Source organism: Pogona vitticeps, chromosome 6 (assembly GCF_051106095.1).
Source record: "Pogona vitticeps strain Pit_001003342236 chromosome 6, PviZW2.1, whole genome shotgun sequence".
NCBI classification, from domain to species: Eukaryota; Metazoa; Chordata; class Lepidosauria; order Squamata; family Agamidae; genus Pogona; species Pogona vitticeps.
Genome location: NC_135788.1, coordinates 13849762 through 13864831, shown reverse-complemented (window position 1 = coordinate 13864831; position 15070 = coordinate 13849762). Strand labels below are relative to the sequence as shown.

The following is a 15070-nucleotide window of genomic DNA, read 5'->3' as shown; positions in this document are numbered from 1 at the left end:
CAGTTATAGGTGTTCCTTTTCTAAACCAAATCTTGTTTGAAAGGAATGAAGTGTGTGATATTATTTCTCATGTATTTTTTTTGTAGACAGGAAAGACACACCTCTGTTAAAGAACTCAGGTGTGAGCAAACAGAATAGCAATCTCGGAAAGTTGAGCAAGGCAGAACTTTAAATCCTGATGTTAATGCTCTTGTTTTTGAGGTGAGAAATGTATTTCCTTAAACTGGTTGAAGAAAATGTCAGCTTTAAAGAAACGAGAAGTCACTAAGCCTTTTTTTAAAAAAAAAAAAACTGAAATGAGTTGTACAGTACTAATTTTGTTCCATTAAAACGTGTTTGTTTTGCCGAACGTATTTAAAGCTTTCTGTGCCAATCTTAAACCAGATTGAAATGTCACACTCCAGATTGAGCAAAGAATGTTTATACAGCAGTTTGAGCATGGAGAGAGCTATATGTGATTAAGGCAACTTTGTTGGTAGAATGCTTTAGTCAAAACTATTAGCATTTTAATAGGACGTTGTGTTTGTGTTCCTTGAAACATATATGGACAGCAGTCAGAGAGAGTTTTTTTGATTTGCATCTTGCATGTCTAAATTGACTTAAGATGTAACTCGGGTCCTTGTGGGGAGAAATACGGGATATAAATATTTTAAATAAATAAATAACAAATAGATTGGTCACACTGCTTTTTGTTCTGCTTCATGTAGAGCCAGCCCCATCATCATGCAGAGAGAGGTGGCGGCCTCAGAGAAGAGACTGTGTGCAGCTATCATCAAGATGCATCTGACTATGGCAGTCCCAATGGGGCTTCAAGATATGTGGGATGTTTAAGGAGTGGCTGTAGAAGTCCCTCCCTCCACCCATGAGTTTGTATGACACAGATCTCCTGAGTCCAGCCCAATACTCTGTCACTGTTTGCTACACCACCAATCAATAAAATGCTTTGGCCTGCCCTCGTTGGGTTTGAGAGGACACTAGAACAGCCCTAAACTAAGAGATGGCAACGGTGTTCTGTACATATCCTCAGCTTTGCCTCTCACCACAGGCAGGGTGAGAGATAGAAGGGTTTCTTTTGATGTCTCTTTTAGAAAATGTCATTTTAATTGTGACCAGAGGGCAGAAAAACAGCCATGTCAGCTCCAGGCCTGTCTAATATGAGCACTTGCGTAATGTAGGGGTTGGAGCATTGGACTGGGATGTGGGAGATGCAGGTTCTCAGTCGTGACTGAACCCCTAAACCCATAGGGTGACCTTGGTCCAATTAGTATCTCTTAGTCTGATTTACCTTATTCTTGTCAGGGTAAAAGGGAAGGGCAGTTATGTATAGCTCGTATTAATTAGAGGAAAAATGAATATAAATAAAATAAAATAATAAAATAATAAAATAATAAAATAAATAAATAAATAAATAAATAAATAAATAAATAAATAAATAAATAAATAAATAAATAAATAAATAAATAAATAAGATATCAATGTAATGTATACTTGTTGCTACATGCTGTCAATTCACTCCCTATTTTTGACGATCTGCTGGATAGCTCAGTGGCTTCGGTACAGAGGTTGGGAGTTTGATTCCCCTTTGGCTCCTTGACTGGACCCAATGATCCATAGGGTTCCCTCCAGTTCTAAAATTATTATTATACTCCTAACAGAGTATTCGAGGTATGAGAGATGTTCGAAAACTGATGTATCATTTCAACTCAATATGAATTTTCATGGCCGACCCAGAATTTGAACCCAGGTCTCCTGGGCCCTGGTCCAATATTCTCTCTCCTACACAATGCTGGTTCAAACTGCCTAGATTGTGTACAGATGGGTGTTCTGGAACCTTCTGTTTGTTTCTTTAAAACATTAATAGTCTGCTTTTATCACAAGACCTCAGGATGGGTTACAGAGGCATGTGAAACAATTTAGAACATAAACTCTTTAAAACCATTCAAATTAAACAGAGTAAAACACTTAAAACCAAAACATTTAAGCCATTGCATTAAAACCTGTGCAGGCCAAGATCCTAAGCCCCTAGAGATTCTAATAAATAAGCATGTTTTGACTTGGCACCAAAATGATGTCAGTGTTGGCACCAGTTGAACCAGGAGGGGGCATTCCATAGTTGGGGTGCTAAAGCTGTGAAATCCGTCCCCTATGTCTCCATATAATGAATAGTTCTCAGTGGTGGGACACGGAGGAAGGCCTGCCCAGCAGATCTTAGTGACTGGGCAGATTTATACAGGGAATGTTGCTCCATCAAATCTCCAGGTCCTGAGGTGTTTAGGACTTTGTAGTTGATCATTGACATCTTGAACTCAGACTGGAAGCATATTGGGAGCCAGTGCAAGTCCTTCAAAACCGGTGTCAGTACCTCCAATAACCTGGCATGTCCGGGGATGTTCTTTATTCAGAAGCAATTGCAATAAAGAATGCTGCGAAGGGGTTTGGTTTGAGGCTATAGCGATTACAGGATCTAAAGCTGTGGACCATTGGGGAGACTAAGGGTGTTTGGTTCCCGTACGTCTGGCGTCATCCCACACACGGTTGATTGATTGATTGATTTAAAATATTTCGCCCCACCTTTCTCCATAAAAGGACTGAAGGTGGCCATGCAGGGATGGTGAAATCCAGATGGAAAATAATGGGTAAGGAGGTTCGGCAGCAACATCCTGTTGCAATACATCACAGTGACCAGGATATAGGGTCACCGTTGTGACAGATTGCCGGTGTGACAAAGCTGAAGAGGGGGTTTCCTTGAGCAGTTACAAAAATACCTCTCTGCCCCATTGTCAGGAACATTGATGTAATCTAGCTGTGCCTGGCTAGTAAGTACAAAAGTGGTACATTGGTATAGATGCTGCAGAGGTAAGAGGCCCAACTCTCCTATTTAGGGTTGGCCCCATTGGGCAATGTGGGCCAGGCAATTTGGGCAGCAAAGGATGGGGTGTGTGATGACAATGTGTTGCAATAGAAAGCTGTGTTCCATGGAGAGCTTAGAAATATTCTTTGGCCTACAGTTTCCAGAATGCCACAGCCAGCATGACTACGTTCTAGAAGTTGTTGACCAAAACAGCAATAATTACAGCCTCTGGTCCTAAGCACTCTGCTCTGTGCTCTTTGAGATTGCCTTCTCTCCTCAAGTGGGCTAGACAATGTGGTAACCAGTTTAGAAGAAAACCTCAACTAACCATCCATTTGGCTTTTGAACTAGAAGAGGGTGCCATCTTGGTGTTTGTTTGTTTTTTGCTGTAGGCAGCAAAGCACAATGACTCTGTGTACTGGACTATATTTTCACACACATCCTACCTCTCATCCTTTGTAGCATTCTTGTTTCTTGGTGCTGCTGTGTTTAGGAATACAGATGCCTAAAGAAAAGTAGAAGAAACTAGTTTTTGTCTTCACTTTACAAGGATTAGGAGTTTGTAAAACCAATATTCTAGATCTTGAGAGTTTCAGGAAATAGTTACCTGGAAAACATGGAGGAAAGAGAAACATAATAAGGTATTTGTTGAACCTGCTTTTAAAAAGGCAGAAAAGAATCTCGAGAGACAAACTTCCTGCTAAGCTAATTTATTTTTGAGATAATAGAAGGGATGGTCTAGAAGTACTGTTCTGAAGGGAAACACAGTAATTAATTTGTCACTGGAACCTGAGGGGTCCTCTTCTACATATAGGTGATAATGAATGTTTTGCATGTAATTAGCGGGAATAATTAGCACATTGCTGGTAACAAACAGACCCATTGGTGCTCTGCAAACAAAACAAATAGTTGTGCTAAGGTGGGCAATTGTCTGTTATTGTCCGACAAAGTTGCAGTTTGCACTGAAGATTAGTCCAGCCCTTAACTAGCTTTTGTGCATGCCAGGACAAAAAACAAACACCCCCCCCCTTGCCCACAGCTGCCCCTCAAACTTCTGCCTGGTCCAGGAGCTTCCAAAGGAAGTTCAAGCTGAGCAAGAGGCTTATGAATCAAATCTTAGCCCATTGCTTTAAATGCCTGTGATGGATTTCATAAAGCTACAATCATTCAGACTTAGTAAAAGGAGCAAGCCAAAGGGCATCAACTTTACATTTTCGTTCCTAAGGGATTCAAAAACCAAAGAAAGAGACAAATAAGATGTAAACTGTTGGCCACTGGAAATATAAATAAAGTCAACAGTAAGGAGCTGATTGACTGTTCCTGATGCTTTTATAATGACAATGATGTTGATGATTGTTGGGTTCAGGCAATGAGCAGGCTGATGGGCTTTGTGGTGATCACCAGATAATGGATAATAGGACAGCAAAGAGTCTCTCAGCAATAGGTTAAAGCAGTGGTCCCCAACTTTGGGCCTCCAGATGTTCTTGGACTACAACTCCCAGAAGCCTTCACCACCACCTCTTCTAGCCAGGGTTTCTGGGAGTTGAAGTCCAAGAACATCTGGAGGCCAAGGTTGAGGACCACTGGGTTAAAGAAGTCAGCCACACACACAGATGGATGTCTGCGAGCAGTACTCCTGGTGGGCAACTCAGCAAGGAAGCAGAATGAGAAGTCTTCTCCATTATCTCTCTCTCTTCTTGCCCTGCCCTCAGGAGACTGTCCTTTTATTAACATTACAAGGTCACAGGTAGTGACAGCATTACAGACAGTAGACAGGGTTCAGATAGGACAATGGTGACATCATGATATTAATTAGGATTGGTCTGGGGAAAAGCAATTAATCAAGCCCTCTGATCGGCCTAAGGAAAGGCCTCTATGGCAAGCTCTCTATGATAATGAGAAAGAGGAAGAATGGTGGCAGCCCCTCCCCTCAGAAGCAGCCACAGGATGCTAGGAGAGTTTTCTCTACACTACAACACCCATGCAGCCTAGTGACCTTGGGAATGGCACCCCCACAGATGATGATGATGATGATGATGATGATGATGATGATGATGATGATGATGATGATGATGATGATAATAATAATAATAATAATAATAATAATAATAATAATAATAATAATAATAATAATAATAATAATAATAATAATAATAATAATAATAATAATGTGCCCCCAAGTCAACTCTACTTCATGGCAATCCTTTTCAGGATTTTCTAGGAAGAGAATACACAGAAGTAGATTACCATTCCTGTCTCCTGGGGGTGTCCTGGGACTGTGCAGGCTGTCCAAGGCTACACAGGCTAGCTGTTCCCTCTGGAGAGCCTGTGGAGAACTGAACTCCCAGCCTCTGGCTCCACAGCCAGGGAACTGAGCCACTGAGCTATCTAAGTGGCAATTTCCATCAATCAAAGGCAATGCCTTCAAGTATTTATTGGGTGACATTGGGATTAAGTTTCATAACTTTAGTGGATCATTTCCCTAGCGGTAGTTGTTTCCTTCTGTCCTAGAGATGCCCTCTCCCGGTCCACTAAAACTGAGTCCTCTTAGGTTCATTGCTCTTTTTATTAATTAGGCTTCTTGAAACTATGGATCGATCCTCATGCTAAATCTCAACCACCTGCAAGGTCCCAGCTTCTTAGAACATGAGGTGGCTGTACAGACATTGTAGCTAGAGCATGCCTGGAAAGATGTTTGAAAGAAATCGTTGTCTGGGCCAGCCCAGGACCAGCTGTGTTGCCCCCACCCCCACCCCAGCTTCCATCTTTAAATCTCAAGTGGTCTTTCTTGGCTCAAAAAAAGATTGTAGTCATGGGAGAAGCTCGCTGGACAGCTGATAAACAGTCCAGATAGCCAAGGATGCACTGCAGAGAGTCTCTCATGATTCTGAAGGGGGAACAGATGCGCATGTATTTAATCTTTTAGCCCCCGCGAGTCAAAGATAGCATTGGATTGAGGTCAGGCTGAAAGAGGCTCAGGGCCACCCATCCATGGCTCAATGGAGACTAGAAGCAGGACGACGACGATGACAACAACAACAACAACAACAACAACAACAACAACAACAACAATTTTCACACAGTATTGTAGGTAGTTGGAGATCTCAGAAATCACTCCATCAGAGCTACAAAACCTGGCAATATTAGAAACAGCATACATACTACGTTAATATTTAACAGATACTTAGGTTTTGATTGAAACTTGCACCTGTTATTACATGTTTTCATAAATTTGATTGGCTGTTCCTGGTATTTTTGAATAATAATACAGTAATAACATCAGAACTGCAGAGCTGGAAGGGACCCTTGGGATCATCAAGTCCAACCTCTGTCAAGGAGGCACCGTGGAGAATCGAACTCCCAACTTAAACCATTGCGCTATCCAGCAGTTCTTGCTCTCCGTAATAAGCCACATGCCAGGCAAGTGCAGTCTGAGCATAAAAAAAGATTATAGAAAAGACCCCCTCAAAATGGAACATGAGGTTCACAGTTGTAAAGAACAGAAGAACTCTAGCATTCCTGTTCTATAGTTGGAGGAGTCCATTTTCTATGAGAGAAGGATGGGGAAGAGAGGAACATTTCTTTTTATGCCTGCTGTCATTGCTGGAACCAGTTGTATTGGCTCTTGCCTTTCCATTGGACCATTTCAGCAATGTGGAGAGGGGGGATCTGCTGCTTGGGTAACAGCCTATCCTCCATATTACCTTACCCGGGCTTCATGCTCTGGAGAGGACACTCCTCGATTTAGAGCATGTTACCATAGTCTCTCGAGACTGAAGGATGCCTATGCTATGCCTTGAAGCAGACCTTCGTGATTATTTGGCCTCTCTCTGCCCTACAATGCATGGAAATAGAAAAATTACATTTTTGAATGATTGTTAATGCCCCTCCCCAGTGCTATAGACTTGGTACTAACATGTTTATTGCCTTTAACGTCTATGGATAGCGCCATGAGTGAGGTCTCTGGCTGTTGAGTCAGTGGGGAGTTCAATCCCCCTCTGTGTGTCCTAGTAGAAGAGCCAGTGTGAAGCCTAAGAACAGGGTCAAGAGGCTTTGTTGGGAGTGCCGTCGCTCCCTAAAACATCTAGGGGAATGCAGGCCACACCGCCACCCTCACCACCAGAAAGGGAGCATCAGAATTTAGATACGCGGGACTTGGAAGACAGTTATGGAAGGGAAAGGCTGAAACATCAAGGGGTGGACACTTGTGACCTAGAGACGGCTATAAAGGGGTTAAGTGTTTCAACCCAGACTGACTCAGTTTTGGCGGGAAAAGGGGAGGAAGGACGGTTGGTGGTGGAGGTGGGGGCAGGAAATATAAAGGGGACAATTTGGTTACAAGATCCCTGGACAAGGAAGTGGGAACAGGTCTGGGTGCCCCATGCTGAGGCGGAGAGCTGGAGGAGAAAGGGGCTGCCTCAAGACCCCTCATATTGGGGAGAATCAGAAACCCGCGAGTGGCGATGTCGCCTGAGGGAGGAAAAGGAGGCGGTGGCGAGAGAGGCAGAGTTGAAAAAGGCATGGCATCTGGAGGAGCTCCGGAAGATGGGGTATTACCCGGACCATGGGACCCTCAGTAGGGAGAGGGAACCTCGATTTGGGGTTGGACAGGGGATGAAGAGACTATCCCGCTTCTAACCCCTGAGGTAGAGGAGTTGGAGTTCCCAGAACCTGAGAAGGTGTTATCAGGACCATGGGACATTAATCCGTTACACCCGTTCGAAACAAATCTATGGACACCCTTGTGAGCACCGTTGTTCCCGCAAGAGCCGACATTGTCTAAACTGGTTGATGTTGCTCTTCCTTCGTCTGACTTAATAAACAGAGATTATTTGTTTGACGTTAAAGCGAGTCCTGATTTATTGGACGAAAGGGAGGCCCGTAGACCCGAACCTTCATAGCCAGCCTGGGTAGCCTTGGACAAGCTGCACAGTCAGTCCTAGTTGCTCTCAAAAGGAACAAACAATAAACAGTTTGTAACTATTCTGTACTGAGAAAATCCTGGAGGGGTCACCATAGGTCAGGATTGACTTCACAGCACACAGTTATTATTACGCATTCATTAACCCCAATAGTAAACATGCTAAGCTTTATAGGAGCAGATGCAGTGACTTTGATCTCCAGGTAAAATAATAACAGGCTGTAGTCACAGACCCATTTTTCTAAGGGTGACCCTCTGAACTCAAAGGGCCTTACTTCTAATCAGACATTTGAAGGACTGGACACCTTTTCACAGAAGAAAGTTTTCCCATCTTCTCCTCCTGTTTGCTGTTGCCCCCTAAATTAATTCCCAGATGTTCTCCTGAACAATGTGGGATGTGAATGAGGATGCTACGAAAGAAGAACAGCCCCAAACCAGCCCATTCTGCCTCCCCCCTTCCTTCTTTACATTTTTAAAGTAGATGACTTTTAGAATCCAAGCCAATACCTCTAGTAGTAATGAGTAAATCCCAGAGTTTTATGGGAAGACTACTATATGGTTCAATATAACTGTGCAAAAGATTGGTTTTATTGCTTATTCTGCTTCTCGCCAATGGTTCTTCACGTTTCAGTATATTCTGCTTTCTGTCGCTCCCGAGAATCATTTTCATTCTCGCATCTTTCCCAGTTTTGCATTTCTAACATGTCATCAGATAGCTTCAAACCCGAAAACACCACCGCCAGCAACAGAAGCAAATACTGCCTTCCAAGTTTGTCTGCCTGTTTGTTTGTTTGCTTTTTGCCACAAGACGGACTTTTCCCCCTACTAAATGCTCGCTCACTGGGGGTAAGGCTGAAAACTTAGTTTGGAAAAAAAAGAAGGGTGGGTTGAAAGCGTTTGCATAACTGGAGGCACTAAATCTTCCTTCGAAATTCCCCAAAGAGCAAGCCTCACAAATGGGATTGGAACAACGCCAAAGCATTCAGTTTTTTTCACGCCACCATTTACAAGGAGGTTTTTTTTTCTTCTGATGTACATTTCAGCTGTACATCCATTGATGCTTATTGCAAGTGCATCCCCAGCTCAGGCAGTTGAAAAGTATCTTGGCGATTTGAGATGGCAAGCTTTGTTTCCTTTTGCAAACACTTCTCCCTTTTCTGATTCTTTAATCTAGAAATAGTCCCTTTGGCCTATTTCATTTAAAATCGTCGGCTGCGACTGTAGAGAGTTTAGAGTGGTATATTTGGCATGGTTCCATTTTATCCATCCCCTCCATGTTGGCAATGGGCTCCTGATCAGAGGCAGTAGGGGGGGAAGAAAAAACCCAAACAATTTTACTATCTGCCTTTTGAAATTAAGTGTAGTCGTCAGAGGTGCAAAAAAAATAATAATCTACTTTTAGATATATTTTCCCCCACACGCAAAAGAACCAGCCGCGAGTGAAATATCTCTCGCCTCACTGTTGGGGGAAATTTTCCACCACCTTTAATTTTTACAAATTGTTTCCATATTTCCCAGACAGATAGGAAGAGAGCCAGGAGAGGACAAGATCACAGAGACTGAGGGCAGAAAGGAAATTAGATGGTTGTGGTGGGATCCATTGTATGAAAGGCAGAAGAAAAGCCGGGAAGAAAGAAAAACGGACTTGTGGCCTTCAGATTTTGCATGAGGAAGTTATTCCTGAATTTTGAAGGGAAGCTGGCGAGTCTTTGGGACCAAGTCCCACAGCTGCGTCTAACTCTTTGGCCCCAAATCTGAAACCCTATTAAATTAAAAACAAGCTATTTTCCCCAGGAAAACGGGGAGGGTTGAGTCCAATTCATTGAAAACAAACATACCCCGAGTCAAGTCACCAGTGCAACTTAAGACTGACTAGAGAGCGAGTCCCACAGCGTTGAGTCCTCACCCCTAGAATCTCGTGAGGCATGCTCAGTGGCACGCAGAGGAGAGAAAAGAGCTTGACGGGAATAACCGTCTAAAGGAGAAAAGTCTAAATGGAGCAAACGTCAAGTATTTGGCATCATGCTCAAGGCATTTGGAGGCGAAAGACCGAAGGGAGGTAAAACCAATAGTTGAAGATAGGAGAGCCTGGTTTTTGAGAATGGGAAAGACACTGGCATGTCTGAGTGCAACTCAGTGGAAACACTTCTTTGCCTGAACTTGGAAGAGTAAATTTTTGAGGCCAGAAACCTCCAGCCATAGAGATCAAAAAAGTTTGAAAAGCAGATGTAATGATGGTTACCTTTACCATTATAGGCAGCTTTAAAAGGGATAATTTCATGGAGATCATGGCCATCAGCAGCTGCTAGTCAGTGGACAGTATACCATTATAAGAAGCAGAATGCCTCTGCGTATTGGTTACTGGAAGATATGAGACATAGGCCAAAATCTTGTTGCTTGGTATAATACTCTACAGTTGTTGTTGTTGTTGTTGTTGTTGTTGTTGTTGTTGTTGTTGTTGTTGTTGTTGTTGTTGTTGTTGTTGTTGTTGTTGTTGTTGTTGTTTAGTCTTTTAGTTGTGTCCAGCTCTTCATGACCCCATGGACCAGAGCACGCCAGGCCCTCCTGTCTTCCACTGCCTCCCAGAGTTGGGTCAAAGTCATGTTGGTAGCTTCGATGACACTAGTAGCTTTGAATACTCTACAGCAGTGGTCCCCAACCTTGGGCCTCCAGATGTTCTTGGACTACAACTCCCAAAAGCCTTCAGCACCACCTCTGCTGGCCAGGATTTCTGGGAGTTGAAGTTCAAGAACATCTGGAGGCCCAAGGTTGGGGACCACTGCTCTACAGTGGACCCATTCAATCAAGGGGGATTTAGGGCGTTGGCTCCTCTGTATCTTCCATTGATTCAAATGGTCTTACTCTAACAGTGTCTTGCTATGCTAAAGCAAGTCACAGTTAAAGTAGGTCCTTTTGAATAAATGGAAATTATGGAGGTGTTGACTACTCAAATTTCCATTTATTCAATTGAGCTACTCTAGCATGATTTTCTATCCTACCCAATAAGAATGGCTAGATACTCAGTGGCTTAGGCAGTGGTTGGGAGTTCTAATCCCTGCTGTGCCTCCTTGACAGGGGATGGAGATGATGATCCATAGGGTCCCTTCCAGCTCTGCAGTGATAAGATTATTATTACAACAGGATCTTGGGCACTGTATGCCATTGTCCTCAAATTGTTCCTCCAGAGTAGCCTCTGGCTAGCCATGGGGTGAACAGAATGCTTCACTAGCATAGTTCTGATCTTCTTATGTTCCTATGTAAAAGAGAATGAGCCAGTTTTATTCTGTGCCTTATTTTAGCCCTTCATTTTTATTACTATATTTTGACATATTGACTTCGTATATTTATTGCGCCAGCTTCGTATTTTCATCTTCATATTTCGGATGTTGTCTTTTCTTATTGTGCTTGTCGGACTGCTGTATTCGCTCTTTTGTTGTATTTTTCTTCTGTCTGAAAATTAAACAATATCTAGAGTATTTGCTTTATAGGCTACTTATAAGTGATTTATAAAAAAATAATTAAGTAACAAAAGTAATTGTGGCGGAATGCCCACGTCCCTCCTGCCCATCATTTGGAGCTCAAGTGCAGGAGCCTATGATAGGACAGGAGGGGCGGAGTGAGAGGGACAATTGGAGAGAAGAGGGAATGAACTGGGAGAGTTAGGACACTGAATTGAGAGAGTTAAGACAGAGATTGGAAAGTTGGAGTGTTATAAAGAATAGGAAAGAGTTAAAAGGAATAGAGAATAGATAGATGATTAAAGAATATTGTTAAAGTGGTTACTATGAATAAAAGCACCTACAAGTAAACGTGTAATCAAATCCAATTTAAAGAATGATCCTCAACAACTGTGATTTAAATACCACCTAAGTAATCAATAAACCTGTTATATTGGCAGCAGGTGTTTGAGATATATTTGGTATATTGTGGATTAGATCCACTGGTGGCAGCGTAAAAAGAGGTGACACATCCTGAGGGGGGACCTATGTTTGGGGAGAACAAACAAGGGAAAGTAGGAGGAACAGGACAATAATGAATAAATAAGTGATGGAAAAGAGAGAAAATCAATGAATGAGACACCCTTTTTGAAAAAGGCGGATAGTTATGATTGTCAGCAACTCCATCTCTGTAATTATATGAGTTCACCAAAAATGGACTGAGATTTTAAGGACTTAGGCGTATGTAATTATTAACTGGCCATTTCCCTCATCTCTCTGCAGTTTTTTTTTTATAGTGCCAAGCAATTCCTTCTGGCACTCTACTTCTTGGAAAAGGACCACTAATTTCCAATCCCACCTTTGCTAGAAGATACAGCATGAGTGAGAGAAGGGGGAAAAATTACCCCATCTTCCCAGCCTTGGGAAAGCAAACTTGTTAGATCACTTACATGTTTGTGTGCAATTTATATTTTATGACTAGAGACTAGACAAGATCCTTATCAGTCAGGGATGGTTCAGGAATAATTTAAGGATGGTGCTATAAAAGAGCACACTTGCACAGCCCTTCAGAGATTCTCAGCTAGACAAAAATGCCCAGCCTTCCCAGTTAAATCCTTTGCAGGCTTCTCCTTTTCTATAGCATAAAACCAGAGATGGCAAATAATTAGTTATTAAAAGCTAGGTGCTTGTAATCCATTCCTTTTCACAATACCGTATCACCAAGTAGTGACTGTAACTTAACAAGGGATAACATCCTCCTTCTGTTTAGATAGCTGCGAATTTTTAGTCAGCTTTTTAGTTGTGGGTGAGCAGCCTCACAAAATGGTGAAGGGACATTGTCACATAATTCCAGGGGGCTTATTGTGTGCCTCATACTTTGCTGAAGCAGAACACAGTGAGGTGGAATAGAGAGAAGTACATTGTCTATTACAGGCCAGAGGCCTGTCACATTCTATTTAAAATAAGAAGAAGGAAGAGTTACAAGTAACTAAAAGCAAACATTTTAGTTCCTTTTCAGAAATTACAAACACAAAAGTAATGTTCTGAAAGCTATCACAATAATGGCAAATAAATCCTTTAGTGGTGGTGGGGCTTTCACAAATTACTTATTTGGATCATAACTCCCAGAATCCCACACCCAGCCTAACCAAGAGCTAAGCTTTAGGGTTCTAGGAAATTCTTATTTAGAAAATGTAACTTTCCTATGCTCTACTTGGAACTATAAATGTAATTATTTTAAAACATAACTTTTTAAATGCTGGAAATAGCTTCAGAGCAACAATGGCCAGGCTCCAGATGTCAGTTCAGATTGTTTCTGGTCCCCCTTTGGGTCCATTTCCAATCTCTGAAGACAATATTTCACCGGTGTGTGTGCATTTCATTTTTTCCCCTTAAACGTTGGGCCAATCACTTCTTTTCGGTTTGACCTTCATGCAGGATTGTTACAAGAATATGTTGACAGAAGAAATGCTATGCTTGCTGTCCTTGAGTTCAGAGAAAAAGTGGAATATAAATGTAAAATAAACGAACAAATAGGTAAGGCAAACTGTTGATGGGGAACTGGTAAACTTTATGAAAATATCAAATGTGTGATTTTTTTTACAGTCCCAAAACAGATTTTCACAGAATTTGGGGTCCCAGAATTCAGACACTGAGGGCAGACCACTCAGATACACGTATAGGAGGCCTCTGGCATGATGCTCTTTGTAAGCCTCTTCTTATGCTGGTTGCCTCCCTAGCTCTGCTTTTCCCTAGCGACAGTGGCGAATAGATTCAATCTACCACTAGCCTAAGACTAGGAAGAGCATCAATGAAGGAAACAGAAAAGATCATCAAGTGTAAGGATGTGTCACTGGAGACCAAGACCAAGATCATCCACACTTCCGTATTTCCAGTCACTGTGTATGGGCATGAAAGCTGGACAGTTAAGGAAACTGACAGGGAAACAATTGAGTTGTTTGAAATGTGGTGCTAGAGGAAAGTTATTGTGGCACCTTTAAGACTAACAAATGTACTTAATTGTGAACTTTCATGGAATAGGATCTACTCCTAAAACAAGATTTCTAACTCTCCATTGGTGCAGAAGAAGTGGCATATGCAAATATATGAAAATTCTTTGTATTTTTCTTGAACGTGCACAGCTCTTATTCCACTGTATGTAAGGAGCCACTATAGTTGAGGCACTGCCTCCCCAAAAACTGTTGGAGTTTTTATGTGCAATCTTGCATGCTGTCTGTGATTTATGTGACTGGGAGGGATTTTCTGAACCAGGATGATTGCCTATCTATCTGACACTAGCCAATTGTTCTTTCCCACCTCTAAATTCACAGAGAACCCTGCCTCTTTGCTCTGTTTCGTCTCTCGCAGTCAGTTGTGTTGTTTGTTTGTTGTTGATCTTTTGCCACTACAAGTCATGAAATTTTTAAATTCTTTCTCTTAGGAATGTCTCAAAGTGAGCTATTGAAAACTTGAAGTGCCAGTTAATGAGGAAAGGGGTTGGACTGTCTGAGGAACGTAAAGATATTCTCCTCTGTGGATCTCCGTACTTGTAGTGCATGAGAAAAATGAATTTTACCAGATATTCAAAACCCTGCAACAAAGCTGCCTGACAGTGCTAGGTGGCCCTAGGGTGGGGGGCACTGGTCCATTGTGCTGAACAATTGCAATTTTGATGATGGAGTTTGCAAATAAAATTAATTAAAGATAAATGGTGCAATCGTATATAGAGGAATAAGAACCTCAGTATTCCCAGTGAAACGATGCTTGCTAATGAAAGTATTACTCATTATCTGAATCATAGAATGAAGACTGTTGCCAGATGATATCGTAGTTGTCCTGTTGTTCCACTCAGCTCAGTTTCTACCCTAAAAAGCAATATAAACAATGGTGGAAAAGGAGTGCATTAAAATATATTTTCTTCTCACTTTCTCAAGAATTTGTAGGCGTCTGTCCCGCTTCCTTCCGAAATCATCATGGGTATAGTAAATGGAAACCCATACTGCGTGTCACTGTGATTCTAATTTCTTTAACAACTTTCTTTGGCCGGAATTTGGGCCTTCCATAGGAATACAAAGCCGAGATTCTATTTTCCCTCCTCCCTTTTGCTTTATTATTAAGTATTTGCTCTTACGACAGCAAAGCATTATATAGCACTCCAAGGAAGTGGGGAAGGGGGGGGACTGTGCAAGAGAAGTTGCAAATCAGCAAAATTCCAGAAAAGGGAGGAAAGGGAGGGGGGGTAATAGAGGAAGAACAGGAAAAGGCAGGAATCGTTTTTTAATGGCTTTTTCATATTGGGCCTTTGCCGAATCTTTATAGCAAACAGTTTATGGAAATGTAATCAACAGGGTTTTTTTAAAA

General features: G+C 41.9%; 1 long non-coding RNA gene across 1 annotated transcript; it reads left to right on the top strand.

The window, feature by feature from the left end:
- Positions 1-84: 84 nt before the first annotated feature.
- On the top strand, positions 85-3871 carry LOC140707973 (uncharacterized). The gene is made up of 2 exons (XR_012088099.2): positions 85-201; positions 708-3871. It is a non-coding gene; the product is annotated as an uncharacterized LOC140707973 (long non-coding RNA).
- Positions 3872-15070: the final 11199 nt, after the last annotated feature.